This window comes from Narcine bancroftii, chromosome 6 (assembly GCF_036971445.1).
Source record: "Narcine bancroftii isolate sNarBan1 chromosome 6, sNarBan1.hap1, whole genome shotgun sequence".
Classification (NCBI taxonomy): Eukaryota; Metazoa; Chordata; class Chondrichthyes; order Torpediniformes; family Narcinidae; genus Narcine; species Narcine bancroftii.
The window spans coordinates 24,440,321-24,460,399 of NC_091474.1; the positions used below are offsets into that span (position 1 = coordinate 24,440,321).

Here is a 20,079-nt window from a genome sequence, read left to right on the forward strand (position 1 = left end):
GGGCCTGTTACTGTGCTGGATGTCTAAATTTTAAAAAAATATTTAAAAAATGTTCATCTAAACGATGACCACATGACCGTCCCTCACCACTGCACAAGTAAAAGTGGGCAGCACTTCAGTGACCACATCCCCGCAGTGGGACATGAACCCACAACTTGTCTGGGTCAGAGGCCAAAGAGCTTCATTGCGAAATGCTGAAATACTGAAGGCAATTTCCTTCACTGAACAAATGCAGACAGAATATATTTTAAAGAAAGTAACTTGAAGCAAATTAAGTAAGCAAATGTCTAACAAAAGGAAGGCAATATCCACCAAAATGCTAAAGACAGTTTTGCTGAGGAAACCGAAGCTGGGGGTTTTGTTTGACAATGAAATTGCGCTGTCAGTGCATGTAGCTTTGTCCATCTTATATCTTGTTGGTAATAGATTTAACCTTATCATCCAGGAACACATGCTGGTTTCTTTGTCATTAGAACTTATCAGGCTTTGTCGGAGCAGCCCAGAAGGGACTGTTTCCAAACCCTCTCCCCAGGGAGTACAGCAATGTTTATGAACATATAGAATCTTCACATGTTAAACACCAGAAAATATTTAATTCACTTTTCAGGTTGTGGGCTGGCAAAGTTAGCACTTCTTGCCCATCTTTAACTGCTCCTATAAACACATTGGGTGGCTAGACCATTTCAGAAGGTATTTAGGAGTCAACTCCATCAGCCTGAGTCTAGAGTCACACGTAGAACAAACCGGTCGGTGAAGGCCAACAGATTTTTCTCCAACAATCTGGCTGTTCCCAGGGAAGCATGCATAGGTGGACATCCAGCACTGCTGGAAGAGCATCAACTCGCTGAAAGATGCTCTTTGGTCTGCCCGAAACTTGTTGGTCTTCGAGATGTCGGTGCGGGAATGCTGCCGACTGGCACAGCCTGAGGAAAGGACTGAGGTTTGGTGCAGCCAAACGAGGGCACTGTAGGGAAGGACCATAGTCTAGGATCCTCCCATTACTGGCATGGAGGAGCTGAGACTGGAGGGGAAGCCCATCAAATAACAGAGAGCGGAGTAACAGCAAGGGGGGTGGGGGGGGGGGTGGGGTGGGTGGGGTCACATTAGTGACAAAGGTGCGACGCAGTAAAATAAAGATTAACACTGCAATGTATAGTCACGAAATGTACTTTTGACTCTTTTCCTTTGCATAGTTTTTTTTATTGTGAATAAAGTTTATTTTTAAAATTGAAGCAAGCTTGTCATCTCGCAATTATGTCATCACTTGGTCACAGCCTCTTCTCACCAAAGATACAGAAGGCTGGTCTAGCACCTCTCGGCTTTAAATTTTAATTTAAGTCATAGAGATACAGCACTGTAACAGGCTCTTCCAGCCCACGCTGCCCATACACACCCGTTTCTTTGGAACTAACCCTGTATGTCTTTGGAACATGGGGGGGGGGGGGGAGCACCCAAAGGAAACCCTCATGGACATGGGGAGAACGTACAAACAGACAGTGACAGGTTCGAACTGGGATTAATGGCACTATAGTTATGTCCTGCCTACTGTACTAGCAGGAAAAAATGGCAAATGGAATTTAATTTGGAAGAGTGTGAGGAGTTGCAATTTGGGAGGATGAACCAGGATAGGACTTTTATGGTAAATGGTAGGGCACAGCAGAGAGCAGTAGAACAGAGGTATTAGGGAATACAGTTACATAATTCCTTGTAAGTGACATCACAGTTAGACAGTAGTAAAGAGAGATTTTGGAACATTGATCTTCATTATTCAAAGTATTGAGTACAGGAGCTCGAATGTAATGGGAAAGTTGTGGAAGATATTGGTGAGGACACATCTGGAGCATTGAGTGCAGTTTTGGTCGCTTACCTACCTCTGCCCACTAAGACTGGAAGAGGGCAGATATGATTTACAAGGATGTTGCTGGCACTTGAGGAGCTGAGATATGGGTAAAGGTTAAACAGGCTTGGACTTCTTTCTCCGAAACATTGGACAATAAGGGGAGATTTGCTAGAGGTATACAAAATGATGATGGGTATAGATAAAGTCAAACTCGAAAGTCTGCAGACACTGTGATCACAGTGAAAACACCGAAATGCTGGAGGAACTCAGCAGGGCTCGTAGCATCCATAAGAGGTAAAGCTACGTTACTGACATTTCGGCTCTTCAAGGTATGAGTAAACAGCAGGCAGGCACCTGAATTAAAAGGCCGGGAGAAGGAAAGAAAGGGAAGGGAGAGGAGCAGAGGCGAAAGGTTATAATTGGACATGGATAGAAAAGGAGAGAATTGATAGGGGGAGGATGTGGCTCCGTGATGCAAGCAGGCTTTTGCCACTGAGGTTGGGTAAAACAAAAACTAGAGAGTATGGGTTATGGGTGAAAGGTGAAATGTTTAAGGAGAGCATTCGAGGGAACCTCTTCACTCAGTGGGTCGTGCACTAGGGTCACTATCCCCGGTGTGGGGGTGCGGACTGGTGCACTGGGTGACACTGTCATAAGGAGTGACACCAAAATGACTGTCTATAAAATTTTTTGTGCAGCGTTTCAGCGGAAATTGATTTTTTTTGAATAAAAGTATCCCTGCAGTTAGTTATAACAGCAAAAACATTTTTCATAAGCCCAGTTTACATGTATCAATATATCCACAAGGCTAAAATTCAATGCTAATTAACTTTATGAACCTTCTAATGCACTCCGGACAGAGCCTCACCTCCCACCACCACCCCCACCCCCCACCCCCCACCACCCAACCTTCCCGCTCAGTGCTGCCGGCGCTGCCCGGGAATTACAAGTAACACAATTCTATTTCTCCTATGCTCAGTACACTTGTACACTCGGTCCATGTTCAGGGGGAGGGTAACCATGAATTACCGCACTGGGTGACACCAACCCTCAAGTCGCCACTAGGATAGTGAGAGTGTGGAATGAACTGCTAAAGGAAGTGGTGGATGCAGTTTTGATTCAAGAGACACTTGGACAGATACATGGATGGGAGTGGCATGGAAAGCTGTTCAATCGGACTAGTTGAGCACTGGATGGTCAGGATGGCCTGTTTCTGTGCTGTAGTGTTCTACAGTTCTATGGTTTTCCATACTATCCTAAGCCTAAACATAAATCAGTCCAGGACACCAAAAGATCTGTCCACATTATTGAAACCTTACTTTTTATCTTCCACTAACTACGAGTAAATATTTATCCTTTTATATTTATTATCTCTTTTTCTAACTTGGCAATGTAATGTATGTCAGTGTCACTACTGTACCTTATGTATTTGTTTGGCTGAAGCCTGTGAGAATGGTTGTGCATTATATTTAAGAATCTGACAATAAATTCTTATTTCTCATTACTTTATTCAAATTTAACACCAAGTCAGAGCTTTCTTCTCTTTTAAAATTATTTTATATATAGAAAACAGTGAAAAGATTTGCCTGAAATAACAGAAGAAATAGGAGAAGTCTGACTTTTCTTTCCCCAGACTGAGCTTTCTGATTCGAGGTTTGAAATTTGCTAAGTTCTTGGAGTATGAAGATTCCTTTATTGTCATGTAATAAAACAGGTGTAATATTACATGAACTCAGCTTTAGTCTACCGAAAAGCAGAAATTACCCAGCACCCCTTACAGTCAGAGTAAGAGCCCTTTCAGAGTCACTGAGCGTCCATGGATTCGCTTCCAGCGCTCCTGTAGTCATCGCAGCGGCACAGACGTCAGTCCAAATGGCCAGCAACCCAGGCGCCAGATCCAAACCTCCGACACGATCAGGCAGCCTTCTGCACCTTCAGCAACCTCTCGCATCCCTGTTCCGATACCTGATACAGTCTCAACCCAGTCTCCTTGTAAAGATTTGTCACACCATTTCTAAATTTTCGGGAGGCAAAATTCTGACAGTACAGAAAATCTCCAAGCTAAAAAAAAATCACAAGAATCTGGGGCACTTTAAATAATCGGCCTGCGCTGTTGTCCTGGGTGTTTGTCGTCCATGTGGTGGTGCATACTATAATAGATTTGTTTGCTGAGCTTGCCCAGAGGTCCTTAGAATACAGGTGCTGTATTAACCCGACTCAATATTGCTGCAGATGTGTAAACACCGCAAAGAGGGTGCTCAATTAGTAGGGAAGGCAGAACATCATTGAGCCTCCCATCCCTTGACAGTAAGGGAGACAACCACAATTTATCACCCACACCAGTGGCATCTTGCGCATCTGGGCCCAAGGACTGACCATTAAACATAACTGCACAGTGTCTGAGTTCCACATGTGACCACAGGCCTAGGCCTAAGCTGATCTGTCAGGCTGCACAGCAGGGGGATTGATCGATGGCTATTTATTTCAACTTTTTGGAATTAATCTTGCATTATCAATCCAGGCATCGCTCTCTTAAACATTCTTTTTTTAAACATCCAGCTAGTCAGGACAGACAAGGCGCAGGTGCTGTGCTCATGGCAGGCTCACGTGCACTGTGTTTGAGGCACATTAATTTCACGGACATTAAAAGATAAAGAACTGACTTCAATAAAGTCATTTGTAATTGTGTGCTCTGTCATTGGTTTTGTATGTTCATTGCCAGCTTTTAAACCTTCACTTTAACCCATTCAAAAGCTACGAGTTGTAGTCGCAGGAATTAATACAGTGATCACTTGTTTGCAGGCATGATCTTCTCTGGATACCACCTCTCGCTAAACCCTTTGAACTCTTCCATCACCCCATCTTGCTTCTCCACCTTTAAAAGGCTACTCATTAACTGAGATGCCAGTCCTCCATCCCAGCATTATCTTTTTTTATTTGGTAATTTTGCTCCTACTAAAGCTGTTTGGCATTCTTCATTGTTAAAGGAAATGAAATGAAATTCATGAAGGGCAGCACGGTTAGCTCAACACTTTTGCAGCACCAACAACCCAGGTTTGAATACGCCCTTGTCTATAAGGAGTTGGAGTGTTTCCTCTGGGTGCTCTGGTGTCCTCCCACCTTCCAAAAGTGTATATGGGGTTCACAGGTTATTTGGTCACATAGACTTAATTGGGCAGATAGGCTCATGGGCCAGAAGGGCCAGTTACTGTGCAGATTCCCTAAATTAAAAAAAAGATTAAAACTGCAGATGCTGACGAAGGGCTCAGGCTTGAAATGTTGATGACACTTTATGGGATGCTACGTGACCTGCTGAGGATCTCCAGCATCTGCATTTTCTGATTTAACTTTGGGGAATAGAGGGATGAAATTTAAAGGAGCCAGTAGAGTTGATGGAGATCCTCAAGGTCCTGAACATGCGCTCATACTTTTTCCTCTGTCCCCCTCATGATCTCACCCTGGGACAGTCAGAATAGAGTGACAATTTCAAGAGTTTGGGGCCAGCTATGTGAATGAGGCCTGTCTCATACAGCTAATTGAAATAATCGCCTCATTGCAAAAACACATCGATCCAGGCAACATCCTGTTAAATCTCTTCTGTACCCTCTCCTAAGCCTCCACATTCTTCCTATAATTTAAAATTTAAATTTAGACATTTCGGCTCACGAGCCCATGTCGCCCAATTTACACCCAATTAATCTACACCCTTGGAACTTATTGAGTGTATTTTTGAATAATGTGCAACAAGAATGAATATGATATTCTCAATGTGACTTCACCTTCAATGTGATTTGCCAACACTTATACTCAGTGCCATGACCCACCTTGTTTCACCTGAAACCCCTCTCTGCTCCTCAGGGTCCTGCCATTACTGTATACTTTCGTCTTGTATTTGATCTCCTAAAATGCATCCATCTGCCAAAATTCTGCCCAATTTTCCAACTGATCTATATCCTGTTGTGTCCTTCTTCACTATTAACAACTCCACCAATGTTCATAGCTTCTTCCAACTTGTTTTTCATCCAATTTATTGAGTTATATCTCAACGAGCTGAGGCCCTAGCACTGATCCATGCAGATCATCACTAGATACAGGTACAGACCTCCAGTCAGAAAAGCCCCTCCATTACTGCCCTCTGATTTCTATGAGCAAATAGTGTTTTGTATATGTACAATCAGATGATAATAGATTTGAACTTGAACTTGCGCAAGCCAATTTATTAACCAACATATCAACTCATTGTGGATCGCATGCAACTTGATCTTCTGTACCAGCCTACCATGAGAGACCTTGTCAAATGCTTTACTAATGTCCATGTAGATAGCATCAATCATCAATCTTCACTAACAGTTTGTCATAAAACTTGATCAAATTTGTGAGACAGGTCTTTCCCCCAAGCAAAGCCATGCTAACTATCCCCAAACAAACCTTTGTTTTTTCAAATGTGACTGAATCATGCCCCTAAAATTTTTCTGCAGGAATTTTCCTGCCATTGAAGTAAAGCCCATTAGTCTATAATTTCCTGGATTATTTCTGTTGCCCTTCTTTATCAAAGAAATAGCATCGGCTAATCTTTGCTCTTCTGGGGCATCACCTGTGGTTAGAGAGACTACAAAGATCTCTGTCAAGGCCCAGCTATTTTATTTCTTTTTGTCCTGGGACAGTTACATTAAATCCTGAGGATTTATCCAATTTAATTATTTTCAATGCACCCAACACATCCTCCTTCTTAATAATATCATGCCCTTAAGCTCATCGTCGTTCATGTCCTTTTCCTTAGAGAATACCTATGCAAAATGCTCTTATAGAATCTCACCCACTTTCTCTCTCTCCAGGCATTCATTCTCTCCTTTGTCTTTGGATAGACCTGCTCTCTCCCTAGCCATCCTCCTGCTTCTAATATTCTAATATATGCAGGAGCATCAAAGTCAGGATTACCAAGCTGGGAAATAGCTTCTTCCCACAGGCTGTGATATTGATGAACAACATTCTGTAACCAGGTAAATGATCCCAAAATATTTATGTATATATATTTATTTTAAATTATATCTTTTATGTATATATGTGATTATTACGTGTTGTGTATATGTGTGTAGTGTGAGCTGAAATAATGCTGTTTAGTCTGGTTGTACATGGACAGTCAGATGATAATGAACTTGAATTCCACCTCACACCTTATTGTAATTCTTTCCAGCTTCCTTTCTTTTCCTCAAGAGCTTTGTCCAACCTCAACTTCAGCATTAAATTATGAGTTTAAGGGCTTTCCCTGTCAAATTTGTTGCCTCTTACCTTACAACTGTGACTCCCTGTTTGTCATTAGTTCTACAGTGCTTTGGGATGTCTTGAAAGAGGTCCAAGTAAATACAGGTTTTTCCATTTTACTTGCGTTAAAGCCAATGGAAGATTAAACATTAAAAAAAGAAAGCATTGGAAATGTTCAGCAAACCAGACAGCACCTGAGGAAGTTAGAGATGCTGCCTCAAAATGGCAGCCAACATCATAATGGAGCCCTATCATCAACCTGATCCCCTCTTCTTGCTGCTGCCTTCAGGCTGAAGGTACAGAAATCTAAACTCCAGCACCTCAAGGTATTTTTTCCAACATCGATCAGGCTCTTGAACTACCCAAAGTACTCCGGGACCTCCAAAGATCTGTCTGCATCATTGAAACACAGAACATAGAACATTAGAGCACATTATAGGGCTTTCAGCCCACAACATTGTATGTAAATCTACTCCACAACAATCTAAATTTTCCATATGCATAACCTTCCATTTATCTTATATCCTTGTGCCTGTCTAAGAGACTTTGAAATGCTCCTATTGTTCCAGCCTCCACCAACACCTCTGGCAATGTATTCCAGGCACCCACCACTTTATGTGTAAAAAACTTACCTGTGATGTCTCCCTGAAGCTTTTTTCTCCTCACCTTAAACTTATGCCCTCTGGGACTTGCTACTGTTATCACTTTATTTCCCATTAAATGCCACTGTGAATATTTATTTAACCCTCCCTCTATATTTATTATTTATTCTTGTACTTGTGGCGTATTATGATAATTTTATACCACTATTGTTAGTGTAGCTGCAGCAAGTAAGAGTTTTGGTGCATCTGTACATTGTACTTGTACACGTGCATGACAGTAAACTCTTATATCAAAGCTAAAGTAGGTTTGGAGAGCTGGAGTGATTGAAACAAAGCCTGCAACGCTGAGGAAGTTCCAGAAGAACTCTGTTCCATTGCTGATGGGCTAATGCAAGAAATTGCTCATGTAAAGGGTCCACACAAGAAAATAGAGCTTATAACAATAGAGCACTGTTGAGATCAATGTTTGTGGTTATTTACTTGGATTGAACATGTTGGTGTGCTGTGGCAGGTAATGGTGGTGATGGGCGAATGGGGCAGATGGTGAAAGGAAGCAATTATTAATTCCTATTCAGAAGGTCCCAAAACACTTTACAGTCAACAAGGTCCAGGCTTTCGATTTATTGTCTCTGTTATGGAGAAAGATGAGGGCAGCTAATTTCCACATAGCAAGCAAGAAACAGTTAATGACCCAGTCAAGGCTCCGGAAGCGGGAACATTAACTCTTTCTTTTTCCACAAACCTGCTGAGTTCCTTCCTATCTTTTGTATTTATTTCAGATTTTTGCTTTGATTTAATTGTTTTTAATTTAGAGGTACAGCACGGTAACCGGCCTTTCCGACCCACGAGCCCGTGCTGCTCAAATACATCCTATTGACCAACTAATCTTCTTACCCCGTACGAGTTTGGAATTTGGGAAGAAACCGAGCACCCAGAGGAAAGTCACATGGTCACAGGGAGAATGTACAAATTCCTTACAGACAGCGGCAGATTCAAACTTGGGTCGGTGGCGTTGTAACAGTGTTGTGCTAACTGCTAATCGTGTTGCTGGCCAGAGAATTTGCTTTTGGATTGGTGATTGATTGATAAAATTGAACAGGGGTTAATAAGGCCCCTTCTCTGACAGGACCTTTTATACATTAAAAGTTTCATATCTGAACTGCTTAGGGATTGGGTCAGTCTGGATTTTTGGATATACCGGATTTTTAAAAAAAAATCTTGGCAGTACTTTTAAAATTCAAGTTTAAGGAGAATAAAGAAAAGGTGAACAGGTAAATTTTGATAGTTTATTAATGAAACATTTTTTCATATAAAATGCAAGTACAAAAAAATTATTTGCTCATTTTCCGTGACTTCTGTGCATCTGTGGCGCTGAGACAAGCACATATCAGCCCGTTAAATTGAAAAAGTTTGATAGTTTTCGAGGTCCAGGTTCTCAGCTGGTCTGGATTACTGGTATCCAGATTTTTGTCCTGTTATTGTGAGAGAACAGGAAAGTTGGACAATTACATCCAGAAGTTAGCTCCTCTCATACCGATACCACACGGGAGAATGGGTGATTGAGACTGGATTTCGTGGAGGGCAGATAATGAGATGTTGGGGCGAGTTCTTCCTGATTCTCAGTCCCTCCTTGTACTTTTCATCCTTCTGCAGCAAGGCATAAAACAGGTGATGCTGGAGGAGAAAGCCTGCGACAGCATTGCCCTCAGTAATAAAGCAAAACTTATGTTCTCAATAAAAATGCAAATCTTGCACGTTGCCAAGGTGCAGCCCAGTGCAATGGCAGACTTAATGACTCACAGATTTTCAGAATAGTGTCTGGAGCTCACAGCTGTGATGTTGGAACAACTAGTCCCTTGCTGCAGCTCTCTCTGATCTACCCCAATCTCTGATGCACATTGCATACTCCCTCTCTGAAGGTCCCTTTGTCTGAACAGTCCTCATTATAGGAGTTAACATACCATGAACTGTGACACAATGTATTAGACTTCCTTACCAGTGTAGATCCATGTGTAAGATCCTCTCCAATGTCCATTATAATTTGGGACACAACTCCGTGTCCATCTAAAAATGATTAAAATTTGCACATGGAAATGCATGGTTCAGTCCAAAAACCAAATTCTAAATTACAAGATTTATTGACATGTAATAAAAACAGGTGTAATATTACACAAAATTGCCTTTAGTCTGCTGAAATGCAGACAAAGATTAGCCATCAGGAGAAATTGCTCAGTGCTCCTTTCAGTCAGAGAAAGAGAAGCAAAAGAGAGTCCCTTCAGAGTCACTGAGTGTCCATGGATTCACCTCCAGTGCTCCTGCTGCCTCCGCAGTCACACAGACTTCAATGCAAACTATCGGCAACTTGAGATCCAGATGCATGCCTCCAACATGATCAGGAAGTCTTCAGCACCCCCGCATCCTCTTGCATCCCGGTGAAGGATAGACGAGTTTAACCTCCACCCCTTGCCTTGCTTGTTCATAGTATGTGATTACTTTCAGGTCTGAGGCCAGAGTTACCTACAATCCCTGCACCAGATTATATGAGAACCAAAGAATCTTACATCAGAGGGGGAAGCCATTCTGTCCATTTTTATCACGCTGCCCAAGATTTCCTATATTACACTTCAAAAGTTATATCTCTGGCTGTAAAGTGCTTTGGAGCACTCTAAAAGGGATGGAAAAGATGCTATGCAAACACAAATCTAATTTCACAGTTTTTGGACAATGGTCTTGTAAATTATGGGGCACTATCTGTCCATTCTGCTACATTTTAAATATAATGAGAGCATAGGACTGAGAGTCACCTTTTCAAATAGTGAGTTCTCATTTCCCATCAGCCTCTGCATTGCCTAACACACCTCAAATCCTTCCGACAACTATCTTAAACCCAAGTTCTGTAGCTGCTGGTCAACTGTTGAATGTATTGGTGTCAAATGTGGTATTAACTGTGGAATAATGTAATCAATAGTAATCTTTGCACCTGTAATGCATAATTACTGCTGCTCCAAACCTACACATTTCATGACATGTGTTGATGACAATAAACCTGATTCTGAATAGCCTTGTTAAGATAATAGGACGACCATTTGTACAAGTTGGTCAGTGTTTGTGGAATTATATCCCAGCATAAACCAAGGCTTCAGAAGCAAAGAGAAAAAGTGACCAAAATAATAAGAGAATTTAATACAAATATGTCCTCAAAATCGTTGGTTCCTAAATGTGAAATTAAAATTTTCACTCATGGAACATCTTCTTCATGTTTTTCCTGTCAATTAGCCTGTTTTATATTGTAAATAAGAGCCATATTTTTTATTTTGGTCTCAGGCAAGGTTTATATGAAGAGTAGAAAGGAGTTTAATCTAAAACTTAGTTATCAAATGTGAATGTATTTATTTGTACATTTGAAGGCTGCAAATTATCACTCATGCAAAGGCAACTCTGACAAGAGAATTGAAAGCCACTTTAGTTTCACTAGAAGAGGACCTTCCTTATCTAACCAACTGTCAGAGGGTCCAAGACTCGATCTCCACACAGACAGTGATTTTAAATATTTGTTCCCAACCCTCCTTACCTCACTTACAATGATAGGATCCTGACTGTGTGCTCCAACTGTCCCCAGTTAGTCATATGTCCAGTGCCCCTTCCCCAGTTGTCTCTTCCCATCATGTCTCCTCCTCTCTTGTCTCTGATCATTTGCGTGTTTCTGCATGTGAGCGTGCACATGTAGTTTGTGTGTGTGTGTGTGTGTGTGTGTGAGCGTGCACATGCAGTTTGTGTGTGTGTGTTAATATGAATGTGTATGTGCCTGTGTGTATATGCATGCACGGTGTCTGTGGTCTGTATATGTATTGCTGTGTGTGTGTCTGTGTATGTGTCTGTGTGTGGGTGTGTGGTGTGTGAATGTTTTGGTGTGAATGTGTGTGTCTGCATCTGTGTGTGCGTCAGTGTGCGTCGGTGCGCATGTGTGTGTGTGTGTGTGTGTGTGTGTGTGTGTGTGTCTGCATCTGTGTGTGTTGGTGTGAACATGTGTATTTATGTGTGTGTGTGTGTGTGTATGTGTGTCTGCATCTGTGTGTGTTGGTGTGAACATGTGTATTTATGTGTGTGTGTGTGTGTGTATGTGTGTCTGCATATGCATGTGTGTTTGTGTCTGTGTGTCTATGTGTCTGTGGGTGAGAATGTATGTGTGTCTGCATCTGTCTATGTTGGTGTGAACGTGTGTGTCTGCTTGCATGTGTGTGTGCGTGTGTGTGTGTGTGTGTGTGTGTGTGTGTGTGTGTGTGTGTGTGTGTGTGTGTGTGTGTGTGTGAGAGAGAGAGAAAGAGAGAGAGAGAGAGAGAGAGAGTGGAGGTGCCTACATCTATGAGGAATAGGTACTGGTGCATGGTTTAATAGAACGAACAAAAGAGAAATTGTGTGAGAAGTGGAAGGAATGGTAAAAAGAGGATGGGTTGATGGCAAATTTGGTGGTAATGAAAATTGGGAAGGTGCAGAGGTGAGAAGAGAATTACCTATAAGCAGAGTCCTATTCACTTAACAACAACAAACTATCGCCTTTCTGGACAATTACTTTTATGATCTTTTAAAGTGTAAATTTACTGAGTTTAGTGCAGCTGACCATCACTTAATCTTCTTTGATCTTCCTGGTGTCTGCCTTGCTTATTGCAAACCAATTATAATGGACAATAAACTGCTCTCCAATACCCAAGAGTGATCACACACACAGGGGAATGCAAAGGCTAAAACAAAGAGATCTCTTAAACCCAAAACCTGTTGAGAGGGGCCTGGGTGAGTACTCCAATCACAGATGAGCTTGAAAGGGCAGCTGATGTACAAGTATGGCAGTGTGGTAGTTTCCCCCCGAACCTGTGTTCCAATCCCACTGAGGCAGCTTGTGAATTGCAATCTCATTACTCTAATTAAATAAAAACCTAGAATAACAAGCTAACATCAAGTATTGCAACCACCAAATTATTGTTATAAGCCAATTGATTTCTTGTTTCACTTGAAGTTTCACCCAGTCTGTCTTGTGCGTGACTCCAACACTTCTGTCATGAGGTTAAGTTAACTGACCTCTGCAGTGACTTAGCTCAAGGATGCTGATGCTGGCCAATAAAAGATTATTTATATATTATTGTCACTTGTGCCGAGATACAGTGTAATGCTTTCTATTTAGCTGCCAGGCAAAGAGTTGTTATGCCTTCTTGCAAGAGAAGAAAGGGCATCAACCAGAAGCAGTGTCTTAAGAAAGCAGCCTCTACCCTCAAGGACATCCACCACCCAGCCTTGCCCTCTTCTCACTGCTACCATCAGGAAGGAGGTACAGGAGCCTGAAGACAAACACCCAATGGTACAGAAACAACTTCTTCCCCTCCCGCTAACAGATTTCTGAATGAACAATGAACCACAGATGCTACCTCACAGTCTTTTCTTCCACATTAATTTAAAAAAAAAATTAATTTATAGCAATTTTTGCACCTGTGATGCTACCGCAAAACAACAAATTTTGTGACACATGTTCATGATGCTGAATCTGAAATGAGAGGAAATGAAAGGAAGACAGCAAGAGTTCAAGGATCCCATCGGCTCCTCCGACGTAGCTGCCCTTATAACCACTGGCATAGCTACCTCTACTTGTTGGACTTACCCACATCGTAAAAACAAGCATTAATGCCCTTTTCTGGCTTGTCAGTTTGCACAAGTGAGCTGGAGCGAGCAGGTTTGACCATACAAAGGAACTGAATTAGCCAACACGGTATTAAGCTGACTTGGTGCTGAGATAATGACTGTATCTGTGCTGATGTTAAATTACCTCCATCGGACTATCACACTGTCAGACTCAATAATTCTCCCCAGCCTGCTCATGTCCCCTTCCACCCCACTGAAAGCAAGAGTCAGACTGGGCGTTAGTTCCACTTCTTTGCATAGCGATCCAAAGCAATATGATACCATCAATCAAACCCAGCCTGGGTGAAGCAACATTATGAAATAATCACATTTCTAGTGGGTGGACCACGAACAGAACGAACTACCTGAGAAAACTGCAGAAGTGGGCACAATTTTGACACTCAAAGGAGACAATTGGCCAGGTATATGGATAGGAAGGGCTGAAGGATGTGGATTAAGTGCAAGTACATGCTGTCTTGGTCAGCATGGATATGTTGGGCTGAAGGGCCAGACCTGTGCTATCTGTCTTCTATGGCATGAAGGAAGCCACTCCACCCATTCCAACTCCTTGCAAGAGCAACCAGCCAGATTCACTCCAACTGTTCTCATCCCTTCACCATAGTAATAGGCCATTTTGGGCTCATGAGCCCGGGCCGCTCATTTTCACCCAATTGACTTACATTCCCAGTACATTTTTGAATGTTAGGAGGAAACTGGAGCCCCCAGGGAAAACCCATGCAGACAAGGGGAGAACGCACAAACTCCTTACAGACAGTTCAGGATTTGAACCCTTGTCCCAATCACTGGCACTGTAAATGTGTTGTGCTATGTGTTTCCAATCCTGACTGCACGGTGTACTGGTTACCTCATATCACTTTGGTGACTGACTTCTTTATCAATACGAACAGTTTCTCTCTTCCTTCTCCATCCAGAGACCCTCCATTGTCCTTTCTTAACCTCCTGTGTTCTGCAGAAAACAGCACGGGCTTCTCGAATAATCACACAAAATACTGGAGGAGCTCAATGGGGTGGGCAGCTTCCACAGAAGCTGAAACTTTGACCATCTTTTGCTTTCTCTGGATGCAGCCTCTCCCACTGAGTTCCCCCAACGGTGTGTTTCTCCGGTTTTCCAGCATCTACAGTATCCCTTGTTTACCTGTTGATTGTTTCATTGAACTAAAACACTTCATCCCAGGGATCATTCCATAAAAAATATTCCATTGAGAGTGACCAATTGCAACACTGCAGACCTACCAGAGAATTTGGCAAAGTGATATCTAAATCCACCTTTAGCTTTCCCAACATGGAGATGAACACAGTTTGAGAACCACAATGTTTGAACTCCAGTTTATCCAGGCATCCAAACATGACATCCTTCTCCCTTCTCTTGGTTGTAAGGATGACACCAAAGACTCTCAAAAATTTTAACAGGTGTACCTTGGAGAGCATTCTGACAGGTTGCATCTTGTCTGGTTGGAGGTGCCAATCCACGGGACAGGAAAAACCTAGCCCATGATATCATAGGGGCCAGTCTTCACTCCATGGTATCTACAGTGTCTTAACAAAGCAATTTCTACCCTCAAGGACCCCCACCATCCAGGCTATGCTCTCTTCATATTGCTACCATCAGGAGCTTTAAGCCAAGCAGCCAGAAGCACAAGGACAGCATCTTCCACTCCACCATCAGATTTCTGAATGGGCAATGAACCACAGACACAACCTCACTTTCTCCTATTTTCCTGCACTGTTTATTTTTGAAATGTAATTTATAGCAATGTTTGCACCTGCGATGCTGCCACAAAACAACAAATTCTGTGACTTGTTCATGCCAATAAATTCCGATTCTGATTCTGAAACCTTCAACCATTGATCCCACCGATCAGCAGAATGGACTCAAGGAGTCTAATCTCAATCTTGTTATTTACATGATAAAATAAAATTGCAACTCTTGATAACACCTCTGTCACTTTACTCCTGAGTTGCTTGAGGAAGTGGAGACACACAGGAGACTGCAGGCTCTGGAATCTGGAGCAACACACAGTCTGCTGGAGGGTCTCAGCATGCCAATGGGAGAAAAGGAATGGTCCACATTGCAGGCCGGGACACGACACTTCGTGGGATCCTGTTGAAGGTTCCACCTGCAATCCTGTCAATAATTTTTTCTCTTTCTCCCATTGATGCTGAGCTCTTCCCTCGAGATTGTGTGATGCTTGAGGAGGTATTGAGATTATATTTCTGCAGGGTCCAAAATGTGACGATGAATGATGCTGAGTTTATTGTCAGTGGCACAGTTAGCTTAGCGGTTAGCGTGATGCTATTACAGTATCGGTGACCTGGGTTCAAATCTGGCAGTGCCTGTAAGGAGTTTGTCCATTTGCCTAGTGTCTGTGTGGGGTTTCCCCTGGTGCTCCAGCTTCCTCTCACATTCCAAAAATGTACAGGGTTTACTGGTGAATTGGTGTATTCGGGCAGCACTGGCTTGTGAGCTTCTGAACAAAAATATTCTTTAGTACAAAGGTACAGATGCAGTGAAATTCTTGCTTGTTGCAGCTACACAGTGACTTAAAACAGACAGTAAATATACATTGGATGAACAATGCATCACTAGATTAAAAAAAGAATAAAGCCAAGTGAAACAGACGTGAATTCTGTAAATTGTGTCCAGCATTTTCAGTGCATTAAGAACCTCTCCTTAGAAAAGCACCTCTCAGGTTAATCAAGGGTCCTTGTGAGTTCTTGTCTCCCTAGAAAGAAGACAGAGAAAAGGACTGTGAAATTGCTGAGGTGGGATGGGGGTGGGGGGGGGGGTGGGTAGGGAAGGTGGGCGGAGAAAAATGAGAGAGAGAGCGTGTGATATGGCAAAGGAGAAAAAGAGAGAGAGAGAGGAGGGGGGGTAGAGGGGGCCAGGGAGGTGGGGGAGAGAGAGAGAGAGAGAGAGAGAGAGAGAGAGAGAGAGAGAGATGAGGATGGTGTGGTAAAAAGGGGTTGGAGAAAGGAAAAGGGAAAAGCAAGGTTTATTCATTTCCATACAGCTGGTCAGATGAAAGAGCAAGCTTAGGGAGCAAGATAAAAGGGCACTGGGATTTCAAAAAAGAGCAATCTCTTCTTCATTTTTTTTAAAAAAGGCTGAACCGACAATCATTATTAGCCTTGCAGAGCAAGTGTGATTGCAAGTTATTAGCATAAATTATCTCGCCCCCCTGGTCCTGAAAAGAACACATTAGGTTCCCCTTACTTCACACTTAATTACCGTAGTTACTCAGCTGTTGCCAGAGGATAGAATAGGGACAGCAGACAGGCAGTCCTGAGCCAAATAGGGCATAAGTAATGCATAATCTGTTAACTGCAATGAAGTGTGCAACAGTGCATTCGGATGTGGAGCTATCGATAATTGTAATTACAGATTCTCCCTTCTGAAAGAGAAAGTATAACCTACTGTATTTCTATTCTGGTGTCCGTGCTGGCACAATGATACGGCGATGCATGGCTGAGAGCTCCCTGTAAAATAATAGCTGGGAAAAGAACTGTTAAAATTATCAAGGAACTATTGAGCAAGTTGGGAATCTCCCTTTGAAAAAGGAGATTCTGAAAGTGGCCTCAAAAAAAAACCACATTAAGATTATGCTAGGGTGGATGTGGAGCAGATGACCCCATAGAGTAACACAAAAGCTGCAGATGCTGAAATCTCGATCGGACAAAGAATTGGTGGGGAGAATAGATGTCAGTGAGTGCAAATACCAGCAAATATCTGTTTGGCCAAATGCTCAGTACCAGTACGGCACATTCAATAGTCAGGTAACTAGGTTCTTGAATAAGTGCCATGGATGTGCGGAAATTAGCAATCTAATAAAGTGAAAGAAGAAAGTCAGCAGATGCTGGGGTCAAGTGCCATGCACAAACATGCTGGAGAATCTCAGCAGGTCACGTAGCATCCTTAGGGAATAAAGTAAAGTGGATGGAAAGTATTCTGCTTGGAGGCCAGTGACTAGTGGAGTACCGCAGAGATCTGTTCTGGGACCCCTGCTCTTTGTGATTTTTTTTATAAATGACCTGGACGAAGATGCAGAAGGAGGGGTTTGCAGATGATTTTAAATTTAGAGGAGTTGTGGTTGTCGTATGTTACAAAATGATATAGGATGCAGAGTTAGGTGGAAAAGTGGAAAATGGAGTTCAATTTAGATAAGTGTGAGGTGATGTATTTTGGAAGCTCAAACCAGAAGGCTGAGTACAGGATTAATGGTCAGTTAATTAAGACTGTGGATGAACAGAGGAACCTTGGGGCCAAATCCATTCATCTCTCAAGGCCACCGCGTAGGTTGATAGAATTGTTAAGAAGGCCTGTTGGATGTTGGGCTTCATTAATAGGGGAATTGAGTTCAAGAGTTGAGAGGTCATGTTGCAACTCTTCAAATCTTTTGTGAGACCACACTTAGATTATTGTGTTCAATTCTGGTCACCTCATTATACAAAGGATGTGGAAGCTCTGGAGAGGGTTCAGAGGAGATTTACCTGATGTTGCCTGGATTGGAAAATAAGTCTTATGAAGCAAGGTTAGCAGAGCTGGGACTTTTTTCTTTGGAGTTAAGTAGGATGAGAGGAGACAATAGAAATCTATGAGATTTTGAAATTTTGAGATAGCCAGCCAGCACCCTTTTCCCAGGAATGGAATAGCAAACGCCAGAGGACATCTATACAAAGTGAAGGAATGGAAGTTTAGGGGAGACTTCAGGGGTAAGTTTTTTACACAGAGAGTTGTGGGTGCCTGGAATGCTTTGCCAGGGTTGGTGGTGGAGACTGAAATATTAGAGATGCAGGCTGATGAATGGAAGAAAAAATAGAGGGTTATGGGGTAGGAAAGGTTTATTATTTTTTATTAAGGAATATATGGGTCAGTACAATATCAAGGGCCAAAGGGCCTGCACTGTTCTATGTTCGAAGTTTACTTCCTGTGGATGCTGCGTGATCTTCTGAGTTTCTCCAGCACATTTCTGTATTGCAATATATTCAACAGGAAGTTCAGGAGAATCTTCTGTGTTCAAACAGTGTTTAGAATGTGGAACTACTTTGGAACTCCATGAAAGTGGATGCAATCATGCACCCAACATTAGCAAAAGTAAGGAAATGATTGTAGACTTCATCTGGGGAAAATCAGGAGAACACAAACCAGTCCTCATCAATGGGTCAAATTGAGAACTTCAAATTCCTGGGTGTCAACATCTCTGAAGATCTATCCTGGGGCCTCCATGTCAATGCAATGATGAAGAAGGCTCGCCAATGGCTAAATTTTGTAAGGAGATTTTGTATGTCACTAAGGACCCTTGAAACTTTCTACAGGTGCACCATGGAGAGCATTCTGACTGATTGCATGACTGTCTGGTATGGAAGTGGCAATGCACAGACTACAGATAGTTGTGAACCCAGCCAGTGTCGTCATGGGCATCAGTCTACATGAGGTGGTGTCTCAAGGAAGCAGCCTCTATCCTCAAGGACCATCGTCACCCAGGCCATGGCTTCTTCTCATTGCTACCATCAGGAAAGAGGTACAGGAGCCTGAAGATGAACACCCAGTGGTACAGAAATAGCTTCTTCCCCTCTGCCATCAGGTTTCTGAATGAACAATGCACCACGGACTCTACTTCACTTTCTTTTGCACTCATTTATTTATTTTGGAAAATGTAATTTATCACCGTGGTAAATGAATTTTGTGACATGTTCAGGGCAATGAATTCTGATTCTGAAAAGATCTGGAATAACTGAAGTTGTTATTTTCTTCATTTGTTAGGACTTATCCCTCCTCCAACACAATATAGGTGAGTTAGACTACAGGGCCTGCTTCCATACTGGGTAACTTTATGGCTCTTCAACATCACTGACAGGAGTGTGCCTGAGCAGCAAGAATGACTCCAAATGTGCATCAAGAACATGTGACTGATTGAAGAGCAATGAAATGGAAGTCCCTGGGCCAAGGCAGAGTATGCTTGAAGTATTAAGGTTAAGGTTTATTTTTTTGCCATGTAATAATTTGTTAAAAATGTGTATACATGATATACTTCAACTTTTGTCTGCTGCAAGGCAGCAAGGTGTTGTGTGTGGATAACAGATTCTCTGGGTTCCAAGAGCAATGAGTCTGAACACAGGATAGTGAAACAGCAGTTTTTATTTACATATGTGGAGAGGTCGCATCAGGGGTAAAAGACACACACTCACAACCACTCACGGATAGAAAGCTTTGCAGTCCAGTCATGTAGTTATGTCATACGATGCCCACCATCTCTTGATACCACGCAGGCACAGCTCTTAACTAAACTAAACTAGGAACAGTGATTTCTAGACACACAATACTACAGCTCACAACCCTTTGTCAGTACACAGCTTACCAATGACTCTCCAGTTTTCCCAACCTGGAATGGAGTTAGGGTTCGTCCCAGGGGAAGAAGAGAAGAGGCGGATGTCCCACACGTGGTGGTGTTGTGGAGAGTGAGGAAGAATATCTAAGTCCACAACATGAACTGGATCAGTTTGGAAGGTGAGCCAAGGAATGGGAAATAGAATTTAACTCTGACAAGTGAGAAGTGTTGCACTTTGGTTGGTTCAATTTTATTTACAGCACGGTAAAACCCAATTCCTGCTAATTAAACCCATGCTACCCTATTGCACCCAAATTAACCTACAAGCCCATATGTTTTGAAGGGTGGGAGGAAACTAGAG

At 42.4% G+C, this 20,079-nt stretch overlaps 1 long non-coding RNA gene across 1 annotated transcript; it reads left to right on the forward strand.

Moving 5' to 3' along the window:
- The first annotated feature begins 1,777 nt into the window (after nucleotides 1-1,777).
- On the forward strand, nucleotides 1,778-19,356 carry LOC138737458 (uncharacterized). The gene is made up of 3 exons (XR_011340938.1): nucleotides 1,778-1,823; nucleotides 6,676-6,840; nucleotides 19,154-19,356. It is a non-coding gene; the product is annotated as an uncharacterized lncRNA (long non-coding RNA).
- The last annotated feature ends 723 nt before the right edge of the window (nucleotides 19,357-20,079 follow it).